The sequence below is a fragment of the Sphaeramia orbicularis genome, chromosome 5, assembly GCF_902148855.1.
Source record: "Sphaeramia orbicularis chromosome 5, fSphaOr1.1, whole genome shotgun sequence".
Classification (NCBI taxonomy): domain Eukaryota; kingdom Metazoa; phylum Chordata; class Actinopteri; order Kurtiformes; family Apogonidae; genus Sphaeramia; species Sphaeramia orbicularis.
In genome coordinates, this window is record NC_043961.1 from 110,994 (window position 1) to 122,594 (window position 11,601).

General features: G+C 40.7%; 1 pseudogene; it reads right to left on the minus strand.

Annotated features, from left to right (window-relative positions):
* Nucleotides 1-9,443: 9,443 nt before the first annotated feature.
* LOC115418889 (tripartite motif-containing protein 35-like) lies at nucleotides 9,444-10,429 on the minus strand (annotated as a pseudogene).
* Nucleotides 10,430-11,601: the final 1,172 nt, after the last annotated feature.

The following is an 11,601-nucleotide window of genomic DNA, read 5'->3' on the forward strand; positions in this document are numbered from 1 at the left end:
GATGTCGTACAGACCATAAACACACGCTGGTTCTCACATTCACTGTGTTCGTGCATCAGTAAGTGCTTCATAATGACAAACACTGAAGTCTGATCCAGATCACCGACGGACCAGTCGCACCCAGTTCCTGTGGTTTGTGGTTGCCGTGGTGACCGGGAGCTTGTGGCAGGTGATGACGGTCATTGATGTAAATGCACAGACACCTGATTGGCTGCTGCTGTTACCGTGGTTCCGGTGTACGTTGATGTGCTCAGAGACAGGAAGAGTGCACGATTACGATCAAACCTGTTGACTTTAACATCAGATCTAGAACTGTTCCATGTTTTAAATCAACAGCACATGTAGTTTAATATGAGACAGGTATTATTATGAACAGAAAGAATGAGGCAAACATACTCATCATAATTAACTTTTTTGCTTCTTTAACTAAAATAATTGAAGTTACAGTGAAAATTAACCCATAAAGACCCAAACAGCCACCAGTGACCTAAACCATCTGTTTTAAACAGTTTAATACCTGTTCATCCAGTAATTCTATCAGTACATGTAAAATGTAAAATACACTTCTTCATCTGTTCATGGTCATCAGATATGACCATATTTGGACATTCAGAGGCTCTGCAGTTACCGTGGAAACACTGTCATCTTCTACAACATTGCTTCTCCAGTCAAACCCATGGAGTTGGATCAGTGACAGTGGATGGACACACTGGGGTTATGTTCAGTGAATAATAACTTTGACTGAAAAAGTCACTTTTTCTTCAGTTTTCTAAGTTTTTTTTTTATTTTTATAATAACCCTCAACTTTAATCTGAGCTTTAATGAACATCTTCATGATCAGTGAATTAAATATAAGAAAATAAATGATGTTCACTTAAAACACTTAAAATACAGAGGATAATATTATAATAAATGTTGATAAATCACTTAAGATAAGTAAAAAAAAAAAAAAAAAGAAAAATTCATTTGGGAACTTTAAAACCAGTAGCTCTGGGTCCTTAGGGGTTACAGTAGCAGCAGGAATTCATGTCTAATATTTTCTTCCTTTGCTCTTTGAACTGTTCTGAAATTCATTTTACAAAAATCCTTCTATATCAGGACACCCATGAAGGTAGAAAAAATATGCAGCATAGATTAACATCTAAGGATTGATATTATTCTTACAGACATTTATTTTATATTGGAAGAAATCTGCAGTTAATCACGTCCACCAAACTGGAGGCCATTGGATCACTGACTGTACGTGCAGCTCACACCGTTACTGTAACTGTGCTGCTCTTCAGAAACCTGATCTGCACGAACATGTTTGTTTTTTTAAAAGTGAGCCGTTCATAAAACATGTGAAAGACAGGACAACAAATAAGACAAAACCAGATACTAATTACATATTCATCATTATACACTGGTGTGTGTGTGTGTGTGTGTGTGTGTGTGTGTGTGTGTGTGTGTGTGTGTGAGAGAGAGAGAGAGATGAAAGAAAAGACAAAGGAGTTGGTAATAATAAATGATAATAAAAAAGAGGGGAAAAAAGGTAAAGAAAAAAAATCCTTATCATTAACAAAAGTGGTAATAACAGTGATATTAGCAAAATCAATCATAATGAACACAAACACAAAACTAAACCAGAAGCACTCGGAGAGCGCAGACCTCCGCCAAGGCTGATCAGTGCCCCCCCCGTGGGCCCCCCCACCCCCGATCACCACCAAAATTTAATCATTTCTTCCTTATCCCATTTCCAACAAACCCTGAAAATTTCATCCAAATCTGTCCATAACTTTTTGAGTTATGTTGCACACTATCGGACAGACAAACAAACAGACAAACAGACAAACAAACAAACAAACCCTGGAAAAAACATAACCTCCTTGGCGGAGGTAATAACCAATAATAGTAATAATAACAGCTGGATAAAGGCTACTGATAGAAATGGATAATAATGTTGTTGTACAGGGTGTCGCTCACAGACATAAATGCTCCTTGGTTTCCAAAGAAAGAAAGAAAGAAAGAAAGAAAGAAAGAAAGAAAGAAAGAAAGAGACAGTAACATATTTTAGTGCAAAGGAATTGCTAACTCTAGATCCAGTTTTGAGGATATAATGCTTTGACCCCAAACGCCACCAGCTGATTGGCTCCTTGGTGTTTTGGCGATAACTGGTGTTAGAACATGACACTAGGTGTGGTCCCAAATGCAGCGAGACTCCAGGTTCAGTGGTAAAAAAGGATTTATTTGACAAAAAACAAGAGCACAAAAAGGATAACAAAAAGAGAAGCACAACGTGCTCTACAAAAACCTAAGAAAACTCCAATAAACTAAAAGAGAAGTACAACGTACTCTATAAGGTCTACAAAGCCTGAGAAGATTAAACAAGGAGCAAGAGTCAAGATCCAAAATACTTAAGCATGAGACGTTCTTCACCAGATCACAGATACGACGCACTGACAAGAGACAAAGGGAGCAGGGAGAGTATATAAGGGAGGCAGGGATCAAAACAGGTGTGGACAATAACGAGAGGGACACCAGGTGCAAACAGTGAAGGGAAAGGAAGACAGAGACAAGACTGAGAGAGTGCAGACAGAACAGGAAGGAGACCACTATCACCAAAATAAAACAGGAAAAGACAAAAACCCACAACTAAATCAACAGAAACGACCATGCATGACAACTGGCACAGGTTTGGTTGGAGTTCGAGTGGAAGAACCATGTGCACTTCAGCTTCTCTATGAGGACTGTAAGGCAGCCACATGGTTGAACAGCAGTTTTTTGGACATAAAATGAATGAATATTTGTATTTGTTACAAACAAAACCAGACGTATAAAGAACATCCAATGAACACAGTTAGTAACTGAAAAAGGAAGAAGCAAAGCACAGGCTGATTTATGCTCCTCCTGCTCCCATCTCTGAATCATCTGAAACTGCAACAAATAAAACATTAACCCTTTCATGCACACTGGACACTCCAGTGGTCACTCCAGTGGTCACTCCAGTGGTCACTCCAGTGGACACTCCAGTGGTCACTCCAGTGGTCAGTTCTTCTCCAGCTGTTCTCTTGTATATTCATGGGTTTGTTGTTTCAGTTCCAGATCAGCCGACACAGTGGACACTCATGCACCATCCCATAATAATCCACTGACGTTCCTACCGTTAACATAACTTTGCTGTTTTTGATAAACCTGATCTGCACGAACATGTTTGAGTGGAAAACAATCACTAATTGTTATTAGACTGTAATGAACACTTTTTTTTTAAGGCTTATTTTTTCATATTATCTCCATGAAGTGAGTCAGATTTAGTATTAGGGAATGTTAAAATGTTAAAATGGGAGAAAACATCAGATTCGCAGCATTAAAAATGTTTTTATCGCATACTTTTCCATATCACTTTCTGATATTGTGTTTTAAATGCATGGTGTCCAGCTGAGTGGACATATTTGTAACCCCTTAAAAATCCAAAAACAAACAAACAAACAAAAAAAACCCCTCAATCACACTGTTTTTTTTTTTTTTCATGCCTAAAAGGAATGAAAACACTCAGGAAAACTATCTGACTAAGGTCCTCATAATTCATCCATAAGAGGCCGACTGAGCTCAGATGTGGTCCACAGTGATGGTCTCTCACATGTCCACTTCCTGTCTACCATCCAGACTTCACATGGGCTCATTTTCATTCACTCAGTGGAGTTTTGGGGGAAAATAGTTTCTCGGACCATTATTGTGCGACTCTCAGGTCCACGTAGCTCAAACTGACTTCATATCAATTGTCTAACAATTATTGTGGATAGATTTAAATGCACACTACAAACCAAAAGTTAAGGATATTTGTTTTTTTTGTTATTTTTGTCATTTGTACATAAAATTATGTCTGGTCATTAAAAAATGTGTTTCAATTCACACAAAAAACTGTAAAAAGTGCTGTGCAAGAATCCCAACTGAAAAAAACAGCCCAAAAATTAAAACTATCCTTAAGTTTGTGTTAGTAGTGCAGCACAGGACTGGGGGGACTGGGGGACTGAGGGGACTGGGGGGACTGGGGGACTGAGGGGACTGAGGGGACTGGGGGGACTGGGGGGACTGGGGGGACTGAGGGGACTGGGGGGACTGAGGGGACTGGGGGGACTGGGGGGACTGGGGGGACTGGGGGGACTGAGGGGACTGGGGGGACTGGGGGGACTGAGGGGACTGGGGGGACTGAGGGGACTGGGGGGACTGGGGGGACTGAGGGGACTGGGGGGACTGGGGGACTGAGGGGACTGGGGGACTGGGGGGACTGGGGGGACTGGGGGGACTGAGGGGACTGGGGGGACTGAGGGGACTGGGGGGACTGGGGGGACTGAGGGGACTGGGGGGACACACCCTTGTGCTGTTAACCCCCTCATTTAGAGCCAAATTAACCTTTTTTTTTAAACAAACTTTTGTCCACATATGATCTCCATAAAGTGAGTAACTACTGTCAGAATATGTCAAATATCAGATTAGCAGTATTAAAATGGTTTTTATTTCATAGTTTTCACACAGTATATTGGTTTGTTAAATACATATTTCTTTGTTTCAGAAGTTAAATACCTGGTGTCCAGCTGAGGGGACATTTTTGTAACTCCATGAAAAATAGGTTCATAAAAAATGTACTTGCATCCTTTTTTTCATGTTCAAAGCCGAACAGAAACAGTCAGAAAACAGAATCAGACCAAACCAGTGTGTGCACGCTGCCTTCTCAGTGTATCTGATGTGAAACAGCATCGCCTCCATGTGGATAAAACACAAAAACAGCTGTAAAATAACTGTTCATCTGCTTCTGTGCACAGGTTGTACGGAATATTAAGGATAATGACAATAATTCTACATGTTACAGTGGAGGACTAAATTATTGGCCCCCCTACAAAAATGTCATTGTTTTAAAGGTATTTCCTGAGTGCTTTTACACAGAGCAACACATTTTTAACACAGCTTTTTTAGACATCCTAGTTTTCTTTTGGATGCTTACATGATTTTAGTTTGCACACAGAAATGAAAATATTCCACAAAAAACAAAAAGTACCAGGGTCAAAATTATTATCCCCCTGATCCTAACAGTCAGTTGTGTTTCCTTTTTGCTGGATAACAGCCTGCAGTCATAGTATTTTTTTTATTACAAGTCTCTGACACTTTTTTGAGGAATCCCAGCCCATTCTTCTTTGGCAGATCTTTCCAGCTCCTCCAGATCTGGTGGCCTTCTGGCATGGATGTTCTTTTTTAGGTCACCCCCAATATTTTCAATGGGATTAAAGTCCGGGCTCTGTGCAGGCCACTCAGTTCCATTCACTTTGGTCTTCTGAAGATAGCTCTTCACCAACAGAGATGTATGTTTTGGATTGTTGTCATATTGGAAGATGAAGCAGTGACCCAGACCCAGTGTTACTGCTGAAGGTTTTCTGTCAGAATCTCCACATCTTTCTTCGTTCATGATTCCTTCCACCTTGACCAGATTTCTAGTTCCAGATGCACTATAGCATCCCCACAACACAATACTCCCACCACCATGTTCCACTGTAGGGACGCTGTTCTTTGGGTTCTATGCCTCTGCCTTTTTTCTCCAAACATAAACGCTGCCTCTATGACCACAGAGCTCTAGTTTGGTCTCATCAGACCATAGGACACACTTCCAGTATGCAGAAGGTTTCTCCAGGTTGTCCAGAGCAGATTTAAGTCTGGCTTAAAGGTGTGTCTTCTTCAACAGTGGACTTTTTCTTGGTCTGCGTCCTCTCAGTCCATTCCAGTTCAGAGCTCTAGTGACTGTCTTCTTAGAGACTAGGATTCCTGATGTGGCCAAGTCCTTCACCAGTGTCTTGGCAGTTGTTCTGGGCTCTTTAGACCCATCTCTCACTAGTTTTCTTTCCAGGGTCTTTGAAATCTTTCACTTCCTACCTCTGCAAGGCTTGTTCTGTACTGTGGGGCTGTTTTTGAATTTCTGGATTCTACTTCTCACTCCAGTTCTTGACACTTGGAAATGCTTGGATTGCTTTGTGCATCCCTCTCCTGCTTTGTCTACATCAATAATCCTTTTTCTCGGGTCCAAACGGATTTCTGTAGTTTTGGGCATGGTGCTTTCTCAGCTGACAGCTCAATGAGCCATACTGAGGCTTTTAGACCATGTTTGAACTTAGATGTTCAGTGAAATCACTTGATTCACCTGATCACTTTTAAACACATCACCTGTGAAGTTACAGCACATCACTGCACAAAAGTGGTTTGTGCCATGACTTCATAAATGGTCATTTCTTAAAGGGGGCTAATAATAATGTCCCTGGTTATTTTAGTTTTTTTCTAAATAATGCTGTTTTGGTGTGCAAATAGAAATAATTTGTGCCTTCTAAAGAAAACTAGTATGTTCAGAAATGCTATGTTGAAAATTCCTTGCTCTGTTAAAAAAGTACTGCGGAAAATCTTGAAGAAACTTAAAATTTCATAGGGGGGCTAATAATTTTGTCCTCCACTGTATGTGTGCATCTGTGGCTTTTTCAGGCTTTTCATACTTACACAGATACAGTTAAAAGGAAAACACAACAAAAACAATGAATTAAAATGTTCTTTTAAATACCTAAATGTGCAAAAGAAAATTATATAGCAATAATATGACAAATGAATTAATGTTCCTGATTAAAAGAGAAGAAAATAGTTTTCTGGAAGAGTTGGCAAGTTTTTAAGTGTGAAGATGCAACAAAACCAAAATGATAAAAGATGATATAATTAAACATTTTTATATGATATAATTAAAAATGTAAAAAAAACAAAACAAAAACAAAAAAAAAAAAAACTGAAAGAGACAGTAGAACAGTGAAGAAAAATGTACATCTATGGTAATTCTGACATTTTTGTAAATTTGGGAACCACTGCACTGAACTAATTTGCAGTGCTTTTATTTTTTATTTTATTCTTTCATTTATTTATTTCTATTTCAGAACTGAGTGACTCTTTGACTCAGTGACAGATTTACTTTTTTATTTTTTTTTAAATGTATCTTAAATTTTATTCAATGTTTCATCTATCGCATAAATTGAGAATCTGCAAAAAAAATAAAATAATTTTAAAAAAAAACGTTATTGTGTCTAAATCAGTGGTTAAATCCATTTTAGTTGAGGGTTCGTATTCAGTCCAATATGATCTCAACTGGGCTGAACCAATAAAAAAACAGAGGGGAAAACAAAGGAACATCACTTTATTAAAGTGTTTACATCTGTAAAATGTGAACATGAAGCACCTGAAATTTCTAAAGAAAACTAAGTGTAATTTTAACAATATTACACCTCAGTTTATTATTGACACATGTACATTAAAAATACACAAAACATTTAGTAACAGGCAGATTATTGGTCAAATTTAACTTGTTTTTCTAGGGACATTAAAGCTTGTTCATGTTATTCCCTTTTAGTGACAGTTTGTAAATGTAAATATTTTCATGTCATTTTACAGTCAAACAAAGAGGATCACTGGCCTTGTCCTTATTTCTTGGTTATTACTCTGATAGTATGGTACTGGTCTGACCCACTTCAGATCATGTCGGTCTGGATGTGGAACCTGAACTAAAATGACTTTGACACTTTTATAATTTTTGCATTTGACACATTCCTCCAGTGGGTGACTGCCTCAGGAGGACGCAGAATATTATCAGAGATCCAACCCACCCTGGCTTTTCACTGTTTGAACTGTGACCCTCTGGCAGACGTTTGTGGACATTAAAGTTACATTAAAGTTACGTTACATTAAAGTCCAGCACAAACCGTCTAAAAAACCGTCTGGATCCCAGGGCCAGAACTGACTGAACTCTGCTGGACATGGACTAAGTGTGTGGAGCGCTGAATGTTGTCCAGAGTAGATGAGGAGGTGTGATGGGTCTTTTATTCTTCGAGTAACACTCTTTTTTTATGCTGCTTTTTTTTGTTTTGTTTTTTTTTTTAGATATTTATGCAGTCAGGGTTTTTCTTTTATATTTTAGTTTTTATATTCTTTTATATACATTATTTATACTTTTTTTTAAATGGCACCTAGGACGATTGCACGTTTTTAACCCTTTCATGCATGAGTTATGAGAACCTTCATCAAGATTTTTTGCGAGAGTGTTTTTGTTCCTCCTTAGGCATGAAAAAAACAATGTGATCAAGTTATTTTTTTCATGTCGTTACAAAATGTCCACTCAGCTACACCCTGCGTTTAATTTTTGAAGTAAAGAAACATGTATTTAAAACCCAATCGAGTCCAAACACAGTCCTGTCCCATCAGAGAGCAAACTTGAACCGATTTCCATTCCAACATTTATTTCAATATGAAGTAGCTCCTTGTTTTGGAGAATGCCTTATGGTCCAACTGAAGCAAAAATGAATTTAAAAGTAAAAATGTGGATCATTTAGCAACACTAATCTGTCAAACTGTCTCTAAAATGTCCCGTCAGACAGATTTCAAATACAGTGTTTTGACCCAAAAACAGAAAGTGACATGAAAAGAATGAAACTAAAACATTGTTAACTGCAGCTAATCGGATGTTGTCTCACATTTTAACATATTCTAATACTAGTAATTACTCATTTCATGGAGATAATATGGAAAAAAAAAAACTTTTTGTTTAAAAAAAAACAAAAACTGGTATTTACAGTCTAAATATTAACAACTGCTTTCCACTCAAACCTGTTGGTGCAGATCAGGTTTAACTAGAACAGCAAAGTGACACTGACTGTAGGAACGTCAGTGGATTATTATGGGATGGTGCATGACTGTCCACCGTGTCAGCTGATCTGGAACTACAACAACAAACCCATGAATATACAAGAGAACAGCTGGAGAACAACTGACCACTGGAGTGACCACTGGAGTGTCCACTGGGGTGTCCACTGGAGTGTCCACTGGAGTGACCACTGGGCATGAAAGGGTTAACTTTGTTATACCTGTACAATGACAGTCCAGACCTTCTGTTGTGTTCTACTGGACTCTTTGGGGGCCTGCTTTGGCCCACTTCCTGGTCCCCTCAGTTGTTCCAGTTTCAGGCAGATCTTCAGAGGGGCTACGTGCAGCGGACCCACCGTCGACACAAATGGACACAGTGTGTTTCCAGTGAAATTGTGTGAGATGGTGTGTATGTTTGTGTTTGTAACAGGATCGGACAAGGACAGTTTTCTTCTGTCAAAGTCCAGGTTCACTCGGATCCTCTGAAACACCTTCTTAACTCGCAGAAGACTGAACCCAGCGGTTTGGGTCCCTGCTGAGTATCTACCCTTTAATAACCACATCCCCCACATTTCAGACGGTGTTCCCGCCCCCTCCACACCCTCGGTTGCCGCTCCCAGTATCCAGGTTTCACTGTCTGTGACGTCGACCTCCCAGCCGTGAGTTCCTGAGCTGAAACCTTCTGAGTCCAGGACAGAGAAGGAGTACCGGATCCTCTCTGGGTTTTCTGGAACTCTCTGCTTTTCTTCTCCTCGTGTCACTGAGGTCAGATCTTCAGACACAACGAGAATTTCATGAGTGGTGTTTGGGTCCAGAACCACAGGACTGTATGAGACCAGGTCCTTCATGCGGTTCCAGATGTTGAAGCCCAGGTTGCCCAGATGTTTGGCCTGGTCTATCAGAGCTCCTGAACCCAGAGCGTCCAGTGGGGGGCGCTGCTGCACTCTTTCCACTGCAGTCTTGTATTTGTGCAGGAATGAGACGTGTTGGTGTCTCAGATCGTCTTCTGTGCTTTGGATGGTTTCACTCAGAGCTTCTATCTCTCTGCTCAGAACCTCTATCTTCTCCTTCATTCTCTGCCTCTTCTGCTCCTCTTCCTCCCTCAGAGCTCTGATCTTGGACTCCTCTTCCTCCCAGAGGAAGTGGTGCAGCTTCTTAAACTGATCCTGAATCTGCCTCTCGGTGTGTCGGGCCTGGACCTCCATGTGTTTGGCTGCTCCATCACATTTCGCTTTCAGGTCAATATAAACCTGTAACTTGTCCTTTAACGTCTTCACAGTTGCCTCCAGTTCCTTCTTGTTTTGTTGAGCAGCTTCATCGATGGGTCTGAACCTGTGGTCTTTGTGTTTGTGGGAGTCTCTGCAGATCAGACAAACCGGCTCCAGATGGTCCAGACAGAAGAGTTTCAGTTTCTCCGAGTGCAGGACGCAGATGGACTCTGAACCGGTCTGATCTCAGGACCGCAGATCTTCATTGGGTTCCTTCGACTGTGCGAATAAGAACGACTCGCAGACGTTCTTTAAGACCAGATTAAGAGGTGGATCATCCTTTGAAGACTTTCTCTTACAAAGTGGAAACCCCTTTATAGGTTTTTCTTTCCACCAGTCCTGCAGACAGAGTTTACAGAAGCTGTGGCTGCAGGACAGAACAACAGGATCTCTGAAGACGTCCTGACAGACCGGACAGCACAGATCCTCCTCCGATATGGACGCCATTTAGTCTGAGAGAAGCTGAAAACACAAAGTCCAGTCAGTCAGGGCAACAGTTTAAGTTCATTGTTAAACTACTTTACAACAACGTACAGAAAGGCAACTCAAAAATATCCATCCATCCATCCATCCATCCATCTTCTAAACCACTTTATCCTTGAGAGGGTCACAGGGTGCAGGAGTCTATCCCAGCTACCTATGGGTTGATGGTTCACCCTGGACGTGTTGTCTGTTCATCACAGGGTAGAGATGGACAACCAACTACTGTCACATTCACACCTATGAGCAATTTAGCTTAACCAGTGAACCTATTAGGGATGGGAAGAGGATCCGATATGATCCGATATGATCCGATATGATCCGATATGTACTGATACGCCAACACGCACGTGCACGATCCCAGTGCACAGGTAGAGAAGCTGCACGGGAAGGAAAAGTTTGGAATGATCTGGCATCAGTTATTGAATGTTTGTATGGATAAAATTCGATCCGTTCAGTAGAATATATTGTTGCTGTCATTTTCACTGACTGTGTGTGAGGCACGTGTTCTGAAATTGAACTAAAGCCACTTTGTAAAAAGTCATGGTCTTTTTTGCTAAACACATAATCAAGCTCATTGAATTGCACTGCATATTTTTTTCACCACAATGAATGTGTTGAATCAGAATGTGCTTGAACACTCTGTATCATGATTTGGGTGTGTCGTATTGTATCACGAGGTGCCACGCATGTATCTTTAATATATCAGATCAGAGATGCTGTAACGAGATGCGTATCGTATCGGCCTTACAACTAAGATCCCAACCCCATAACCTATTTAGTAGTAAGTGCATGTGTTTGGACGGTTGGAGTAGCTGGAGTATCCAGACAGAAGCCACACAAACCAAAGCCAGGACCTTTTTGCTGGGAGGCCACAGTGTTGACCTCTGCACCGCCGTGTCGGCCCGCCTCAAAAACACATCAAATAAAAGCAGTCGGACCCATGTCCCTTTATCTAACCAGCGTGTTCTGTCAATAATTAACAGCCCCTTTTACACAGCACTTCTGTTACGGGAATATTTCGCCTTTATTCCGGAACGATGTCTGTGTAAATGAAATGGTGGAATCAGGATTCCAGAACGCTTTGTCAAAGGAACACCAAGAACTGTGTGTGCAACCGCTGTGCCAGGGGGTTTAAGATGAGCGTGGGCCGTGTACAGGGAAC